This window comes from Miniopterus schreibersii, assembly GCF_964146895.1.
Source record: "Miniopterus schreibersii genome assembly, chromosome: 2".
Lineage (NCBI taxonomy): Eukaryota > Metazoa > Chordata > Mammalia > Chiroptera > Miniopteridae > Miniopterus > Miniopterus schreibersii.
Window position 1 is genome coordinate 160,542,424 of NC_138102.1, and position 9,652 is coordinate 160,552,075.

The 9,652-nt window shown below is 36.1% G+C and overlaps 1 pseudogene across 1 annotated transcript; it reads right to left on the bottom strand.

The window, feature by feature from the left end:
- Positions 1 to 7,552: 7,552 nt before the first annotated feature.
- LOC308552590 (phosphorylated adapter RNA export protein pseudogene) lies at positions 7,553 to 8,479 on the bottom strand (annotated as a pseudogene). Its single transcript has one exon. The product of its transcript is annotated as a phosphorylated adapter RNA export protein pseudogene (transcript).
- Positions 8,480 to 9,652: the final 1,173 nt, after the last annotated feature.

Here is a 9,652-nt window from a genome sequence, read left to right on the forward strand (position 1 = left end):
ATCGAAAATGGTATTTTTGATCAGTGGTTGGGAATCCCAGTATGCGGAGGGCCAACTTAAATTATACATGGATTTTCTACTGCATGGGAAGGGGCTGTGGTGATTGGAGCCCCTAACCCCTTGCATTGTTCAAGGATTAACTGTAATGGTTGAATCTACATTTTAGCCTAGACCTCTCTCCTTAGTTCTAGACCATATATCAAGTTTCCTTCTAGACATGTTCCTTCTGGAATATTCCTTCTGAATGTTTCTTAAGTCAAACTCAACAGTCCAAAACAAGTCACTTTTCCTTCAAATATATGTATCACCTCCCATATTCCCCTCTTAGTGAATGGTAACAGCATCCAAACAAATGTCCACATCAGAAACTTTGGAATTATCCTCCCACAACTAGTTGGTTAATAAATTATATTAATTGTCCATTAAATATATCACGAAATTAGTTCTCTTTTCCCATATCCTAATATGAGCATTCATCACTGCTATCAGAAGGATCTTTTTAAAAAATACTAATCTAATTATGTTTCTTTCTTGCACAAAATCCTCTCATAAAATCCAAAGCCTGTTGCCTGGCATTCGAGGCCTTTTTTTGATCTCAGCCCTGCCCTCCCACATGTTAGCCATATGGAATAGCCTACTGTTCTCTGACAAGCCGTGCTCTTTTAAGTCTCTGTGCATGCTACTCTTTCTGCCTAGAATACTTATGTTTATGTTTAAACTCTTAGTTCAGAGTCACTTCTATCAGAAACCATCCCTGATTCTTTTGGGCCAACTTAGTTACTCCTTCCACAATGATACCATATCTTCTCTACCAAATTGTTACTATAGCCTGCATCTCTTTCTCCTCCCTAGGCTCCCTATATGAAAATATTTTATCTACATCACTTAGCATTTAATAAATATTATTTACATGAATGAATAATAGTACTTACATTTACATAGTGCCCTATATTTTATAAAGCACTCCATATTCTTCTCTTTGTATTGCTACAACTTACCAGTGAGTCATGTTTCTATCCTTTCTTAGATTTAACCTTCTCTTTAGCTTTTTATAGACTATTCTATATAGAAAAGAAAAAATGGCTTGGACCCAAGAGCAACATAGCAGTATGTGCAATAGCTGCTTTCTTTAGAGTATCTACCTGTAATTATATCGAATGAGATACTGAAGGGCAGAAAAGACTCAGCACTATATTTAATTTATTAAAGGGGTCAATGGAAACTTCTTTTGAATACAAATAAAAGTAATACGTATTACTTAGAAAATAAAATACTAGAGCTGGATGAACTGGGGGAAAAATGGGTTTCAAATGAAAAGGGCTAACAAGAATAAAGCATAGCTTAAATTTCTTTTTACAGGTGGTGCATGGGTAACAGAGGGAAGGAGACACTGAGCTGTGGAACTCAATTTGGTGAAAGCCTTGTTGCCCACTGAAGGTCTGCCCCAGGGGAATTGTGTGAGGATATAAACCTAGGAAACAACATTCGTTTGGAGTCATGTGTGTCGTTCTATTTCCAATTGTGTCCTTCTGAGCTCAACATTACCATTTGTATAGAGGAGATAGAATTAGTTATTTATGTTTTTTACTAGAGTCCTTTTAAGAAAGTTTTTTGAGGGGGCAATCTTGATAAAAGGATGATTTTTTAAATTTTATAATTGTCTTAATACTCATCATTGACTAAGTACAATTAATTATAAATTTGTCAGCAATATTTAACATGCTCAGAAAATTAGATGATATTTTAAACCTTGCTGAAAATAAAAGAATTCTTGTTTATAAGCAAAAAAATTGGTGCTAAATACAGGGTATCCCCCAAAAATGTATACACACTTTGAATAATTATAAAAGCCAGTGTTTATTAAAGTATATTTTATTTTCAAAATATAATAGAATCAGCTGTTAAAGTGTGTATACATTTTTGGGGGATACCCTGTATTTTGATAGCTGTAGAAATTCTCTCTATACTATTACTTACTCTGTGGTAACTACCTTTATTATATTTGATGGGAGACCATCTATCTGAAGTGTATTCATCTAATTTAAGCAGTAGAACCTTTTTATGAATCTAATGTAGGGATACTGGAAATATAAAAAAATACAAATTCAAGTTTTGGTCATTAAGGCTTTTCAGTCAAGTTGGGGGAGGGAGGTAGCAGGGAAGAGATAAACAGATAAATACTCTATCAGTAATAAATTATATGATAGATACTGAGCAAGATAGAAGAAAAAAGCTTGTAAAAACAAAGACCAATTTTGCGACTATGAGGAGAGGTTGCTAGGGAAGACTTCCTGGAGAAAGTGGTACCTGCTTTATGTCGTTAATTAACATTACCTCTGGAAGGATTTCTTGAAATTGGTAAAATTGCACTTGAAGCTCAATCCACTCTCCTCTCTCCCTCTCTCAGCTCTGTTAAGTGTGTTAGTTACAGAGATCTGGAGCCATGTGTGGCAGAAATTAATTGTTTACCTCTAACATCTCTTCTCCCCTATTGGATAGTCCCTGATTTTTTTGTTGGATACATGGGTGCCTGAACTAAAGACATATTTCCCAGGCACCCTATTACCTAGATGTGAGCCCTTGGATTGGCTGCTGGTAAACTGGATGTAAACAGAGAAACGTATGGCAGATTATGGGAAATTTTCTTAAAACACGCCTGGCAAATATTTAATTCTGCTTCTTTCCCTCTTCCTCAACGACGGCTTGAAACGCGGCTAGGATGGCTGTGGTCCATTTTGGATGAAGAAGAAAAGGCCACACCCTAGGGAAGGCAGAGGAGACATCTGGATGTAGCCCGGGTCTCTCAGGACTTCAGGCAGCAGCGCCAACTGAATAACAACTCTGAATGGCTTCCTTCAGGCTGAAGTGTTAAGGAGAAACGCTGAGATATAAATTCTGTTATAAATTCTGTACTGCTCAGATAGAAATTTTATCTTGATTAAGCTAATGCTATTTGGGGGGAGGGGTGTCTCCTGCTCCTTTTAGCTAAACTTATTCTTACCTGACATATCATGTCTATCTTACCAGCGCTGAGCACAATGCCTAGTATGTCAGGTGCTCAGTATTTTGAAAGAATGTGTGAATCTCCACACAGACATCAAAACTATATGCATAAAATCTGTCTCATGCATCAATAACTCCTAATTATTTTTTTAGATGAGCCAGATATTCTCATTGCGAACCTTATTTCCTGAGAGTAAGGCAGGTCTTTACAGAAGCTGCTTTAACTCATTCTGGTAATTGGACTATTAATTTCTCTGATATCTTAATTTGAACTATAATAGCCAAAAGTTAGTTGACCTTCCAAATAGCCATAATACTTTACTCTCTTTACAGACTACATGTTGGAAATGCATTATCATATTATTGCAACTCAGAAGCAAAACTGACAGAAAACTTGAACCAAAATAGGTACTTTTGCCAACTGTGCACTGATGGACATATGTTGTATTGCATTTGTGTTCTGCCTACCCAGCTCTCAGGGAGATGCCCAGAATACCAACCATACCAATATTATCAAAATTCTCCCCAACACATGCTCTGTTGAAAAGCTCTACTTATTAGGGGGAAGACAAAGTTGTCAAGAATATTTATATCATATAGTTTGTTCTACATATGAAGAAGCCTAAAAAAAACAAAAAAACCTTTCAGATTATTCCAGTCCATTACTTGATAGTGTGTTTTTATTTCACATTTTGAGATGCAACAAAAAGCATTAGACTCAGAGATCTCGGATTTGTGTAACTTTGGTGCAGGTTATTTTTACTTTCCAGCTCTTTGTAAGATGGTGGGATGTTTACCCGCCACATTTCATCATGTGTATTGAAACAGATAACATCTTGAAATAGCTTGAACTGCTCAGATATAAATGTTTTAAAATAAAGATGGCATTTCTTTAGAGTACAGAAGAAAGGTAATTTAAATTAGTGTAATTTGCATACCGTTCCCATCTCTGAGCAGCTTGCTGTGATTTGTTCTTCTGTCGTCGTCCATCACTTATATCCAAAATGATCACTCAAAAATAAAACTGGAGTAGCATTTGTTCCATCCTGGAATAGTTGTATATTAGAATTGCCCTCTATGGCTCACTTAGGGATGGAAATGAGTTGCTTTTAGAAACAGTTAAGAGAAAGAGAGAGAAAGGAAGAAAATAAAGGAGGGAGGAAGGGAGGGAGGAAACATACTGTACCATGATTCTGTTTATCTATGAGTTAATGCTTTTGAAGCTCAAATTGATTTTTCAAAGCCTTTCTTTTTCTTCTGTTCAGTACTTTCATTACAGACAGCTATGTTTGATAACTCTTTTCAGGCCAGAAAAAATTATCATTAGAAGTAACTTTCTCTTTTCAATCCCTTCACACTTAAAGGTTAATGGCTGCAGTGCTGCAGGAGTAAATATAATTCAATGCCATTATGAAGCAGAATCCGAAGGGAGAGGCTGAAGGAGCCTGCTGATGGAGATGGGTTAGACAGGACTGAGTGCATCACAGAGGGAAGAACCTTCATCAGGCAGTCGGAGTGGCTCTCAAAATTGTTCTAAGGTATTTATGTACCTAAACAGCAGCCTCTTGTTTAGTATTCAGGAAAAACTCATCGAGTCAGAATTGCTGTGGCTTGAATAGGCCTCTTTTTTTTTTTAGGCCTCATTTTTTAAATCTTGTTTTATACGTGAGGAAGTAGAGACAAGACCGCAACATAATTTGCAGGGCCCAAAGCGAAATGAAAATGTTGGGCTCCTTGTTCAAAAATTCTCAGGCGCCCAATGGCAACAGCAGAGCATGAAACCAACCAATCATAGGATGCCTCTGAGAGCAGGGCCCTTTGGGACAACACAGGCTGTGTGCCCATGGAGCCACCCCTGAGATGAGGTCGGACAGGTCAAATGATTTGCCAAAGGTGATAAAACTAGTTAGGAGTGGACCTAACCTGATTCCTTGTTTAGTTTTTCTTTTTTTCCTTCTGCATTCTATTATTTCCTTATATTTGCTTCCTGTTTAGCTTAGAATAGTGTATATTTACTCATTCATTATTTAATTTAGTAAATATTTCTTGAACACAGACTATGTGGCAGGCACTATATTAAGAACTGAGCCAACAATTATAAGACAATTCTTTTCCTTAAGTACTACTTTACACTGGGTGCAGGAAAAGGGCGTCGGGGGAAACCCACTTTTACAGAGGTTGTGGGGAAGGTGGGAACTCTTATGTACTACTAGTAAGAGGTCAGGAGGTATTAACTTTTTGGAGGGCAAGTTGGCCCTACAAGACAAATGTCTTAAAATGGATCTCTCTTTCTCCCTCCCTCCTCTCCCTCCTTTCTTCCCTCCCTTCCTGCCTCCCTTCTAATATCCTTTGGCCCAGAAATAACACCTTTTGGAATTTATCCTAAGGCAGAAATAAGTAATGTGGGCAAAGTTCTCCAGGCAGAGCTGTTCATCGCAGAGATTTTTTTTCCCTCATAAACGCCCAAGAATTTGGATTTTGTTAGGCACATTTTGGTATATCTATGTTGTTAACAAATGTCCATTAAAATTGTGGTTTTAGAAGACTATTAACAAGGTAACTGTTTATAATATATAATTAATAAAACAACAAGGTTTAAAATAGTATAGCTTTTTTTTTTTTTTTTTTGGTTAGAAAATATCTGTTTGTAACACATTCCCAAATGTTAGCAGTGATTAACTCTTTGTAATTAGTTTTTCTCTTTCTATTTGGTTATATTTTCTAATATTTCTTTATTGAGCATATATAATTTTTATACAAAATTTTAAGTTCCATCTATATTAAACTATGGGAATCTATGTTTTCTTTACTTCTTTAAAAAAATTTTTTTATTGAATTTATTGGGGTGTCATTGGTTAATAAAATTATATATTTTATTATATAATAATAAAGTTGTAATTGTTCAGGTGTACAATTCTATAATACATCATCTGTAATTGATGTATTGTGTGTTTACCACCCCACATCAAGTCTCCTTCTATCACCATTTATCTATGTTTTCTTTTTTTTAAATATATCTTTATTGATTTCAGAGAGAGGAAAGGAGGAGAGAGAGAGAGCGAAACATCAACGATGAGTCATTGATCGAGCCTGCAACCTGGGCATGTGCCCTGACCGGGAATCAAACCTGGATCGCCTGGATCCCAGGTCAACACTCAACCGCTAAGCCATGCCCAACCGGGCTATCTATGTTTTCTTAAATGCCTAGAGAAGAGGGGCAGTAAGTCTATTTTACTCCAGAAAAAAATTAATGATTAAATTTCATATATCAAAGTTCATGATAGACTAAACTAAATGTTCATCATAAGCTTGAACTATTCCGCTTCTAGTTAGATGAAAGAATTCTTACAGGTTATATAATCCAACCTTCCAAATGAAGAAATTGACTCTACAATATCTTGTATAATCAATATAAATTTACTGAATTTGGAGATAGATTTATTTTATTCATGAAAAAGTGGATCTTAGCTAAATTATAACAAAGAGAAGCCAATTTAGAATCAGAATACCAATACTCTGTAACTATACTATGGCTATCTAGGTGTAATTGTGCATAGTAAAGGAGTGGGTGTGTTACTGAATAGACACTTTTTGAAAAATCCATCCAAATAAATAATTGAGTTTTGGCCACTCTACTTGTTATTTAGTGTCACCATTCACCATAAACTCTATTTTTAAATACCCAGAGAAAAAAATTAGGAGCACTTCGCCAAAAGCACTCTCATAGATGCTGGTCTACCAGACCCTATCCATAAAAATACCTAGGACAGGGCATTCATCCAGAACCTCACTCGGTGACTTACTTTTAATTATTTTTTAATATATATATTTTTATTATTTCAGCGAGAGGAAGGGAGAAGGAGAGATAGAAACATCAATGATGAAAGAAAGTCATTGATCAGCTGCCTTCTACACACCCACTGCTGGAACCTGGGCATATGCCCTGACGGGGAACTGAACCGAGATCTCCTGGATCCTAGGTCGATGCTCAACCGCTGAGCCATGCCAGCCGGGCTCAGTGACTTACTTTATATTTGTAACTGTATGGGTAAAAATTTAAAAGATAATTATTACATTTTGTAAAGTCAAAGGCAACTTTCAAAAATTAATGTAAAATTAAATAAGCCAGAAATGCACATGCAAAATAATATGGAAAACAGTCACACTCACAGAAACAGAGTATAAAAGGTGTTGCCAGGGGCTGGAGAGGGGGGAAATAGGCAGAGGTTAGTAAAAGGGTACATACTTTTAGTTATAAGATGAATAAATTCCAAGAATCTAATGTAGAACAGTGATTATAGTTGATAACGCCGTATTGTGTAATAAAAATTCACTGCATACAACTTAAATGTTCTCACCAAAAAGGAGGGGAGGGTAAATATGTGAGGTGGTGGATGTGTTCATTAACTTGATATCTTTTCATATCTGATATCTGTACATATATCAAATCATGAAATTCTACACTTCAAACATCTTATATTTTATTTCTCAATTATACCTCAATAAAGCTGAAAAACATAAGATTAATAGTCTGGTGTCATTTTTAAATTCAAATTTTATAAAGAAAAATATGCAATTCATGAAAATGAACAACCTCAATGGCTTCCTCTGCAACCAACTTTGTTTCTCCATGTCCTTCCTGTGATTCATCAAGAGGATCCAGGAGCTCATTTGTGTCACTTGCAAAAATTTCTTGTGATATATTATCATCTTCTTGAAAATTTAGACTTTTAACAGCTTGTTTCATCTCTTTCCCTAATACTTGTGTTCTCCTCTTCCTAGAAGCTTTTTTATTTTCATATTTCTTTTGACTTTCAATGTAGAAAATGTCCTTAATTTGTCCCTCCCGATACTAGAGGTTTTTTTTCAGGAGATTCAGGACAACTCCACCTGGTGTTCTTCTTGCACTCCCGCTCATTATAAAAAGGCCACCATCCTGTTCATTCTCAGCAGTTCCCATCAAGTTTTGTTGCCTTTTTGTTCCCAATTATATGCATGATTGGGGCTATCAGATCTTTCTTTGGTTCCTGCAGCCTGAACGTAATTTCATCAGCTACTTTCTCCTGAGAATCGTCCCCTGTGATCTCATACCTGCCTTTATGGTTCACCTCTAGTCTGTCCTCTAGTCTGTCTCCTAGTTTGTCTTTGACAAGTCGTTTCCATTTGAGATCACCGTGCCCATTTCCTCTTCCTTTGAGCCTGTTTTCTTGCCACATCGCATATATTCTAGTCTTTGCCTAATTCTGCTGTATGTTCTTGAGACCCCCCTCTTAAGTTTCTCAGCAAGCGGATAATTGTGGGTCTGGGATTGCCTGCTTTTGTCAACAGTGCCTTCCACTTCCAGAACACCAAGTCCAGCGGCCACCGCATCTCGATTCTGCTCCTGCAGGACAGCGCCCTTCTTATCTCTAGCAAAAGGTGGGTTCTGGCTACTCTGGCCAAATGTCACATCGCCATGGATTTCCAAATTATTCATTTTGATCGAGGGCATAAACATTTCTAAAATTAGGTTACTTAAGATGTCCCGAGAGTTGACTATAGTTTACAAAACAGATTAAAGAAAAAATATGTAGAAAGTGATCACAAGGTATTCTTTACAGGCAATGTACTTGAACTCAGTAGTTCCTGACATGCATGGTGATTGAAGCTGGATTTAAGGATCTAAGCATGAAAAGAAGAGAAAAATCATTATTAGTTGTTTTTTTATTCATAAAGACTGCAAAAATAAAATTAGTTTTGGCAATCCTTAAAAAGAAAAGGAAAAATATACAGAGAAAATTATCACGAGGATTATAAGAAAATGTTAATAGTACTTATTTCTGGGGAAAAACTTAAAATAAAATGTTCTTTAATTCCTAGTTGCTGTACCTGCTCTGTGCCCCAGGTTTCCAAGACAAATGATTTAGGAACAGCTGTCCTTTATCTTTTAGTGTTTAGTATATAAAGATGGTTTAATACAGTATGCAATGATAAACGTGGTCTTAAAATTACTTTTCCTTACAAACGACAACCACTAAAACAATCAAAATCTTTGTTCTGTAGCTTAAGACATACTCTCTTATTTTAGAAAATATTCTGAAAATTTTTGTTCACTACTGGTCTGAGAGTTCTTTGAAACCCACAATAATTCCTATGGCGTTTGTTATAATCATCCACTTGACCAACTTTGTTACAATGCAGTTAGATTAAGTTTATGAGTTAAGAATTTTATCTGTGTTAGTTTCCGTTTCCCTCAATTATCCCTTCCCACCTGCCAAAACACAAAAACTGAACAAACAACTAAAAGTCCCTTTTTAACATCATTGTATCTTTTTTCTCCCCTCTCTGCACCCATCTAGGAAAAAGAGTGCAATTTACGTGAAGGTACTCTATATTGTTCCTTCCATTTGGCTTCTAGGAGTAGTTTTGTGGACAGATTGACTGTCAATTAAAATGTAAACTAAAAAAACTTTGACTTCAAAGGCTCTTTTTGTGCTTGTCTTTCAATTCTTACGATTACAGCATTTCAGATACTAAGCATCATCAATGCTGTCTCCTGGTCATAACTGGGCCTGCCTGACCTTCAAATTACCCCTCTTCCAAAATTAATTCTTCCTCCTCCCAAACCATAAGAATATTTCTACATTAAAAAAAATCTAGGAACTAATTG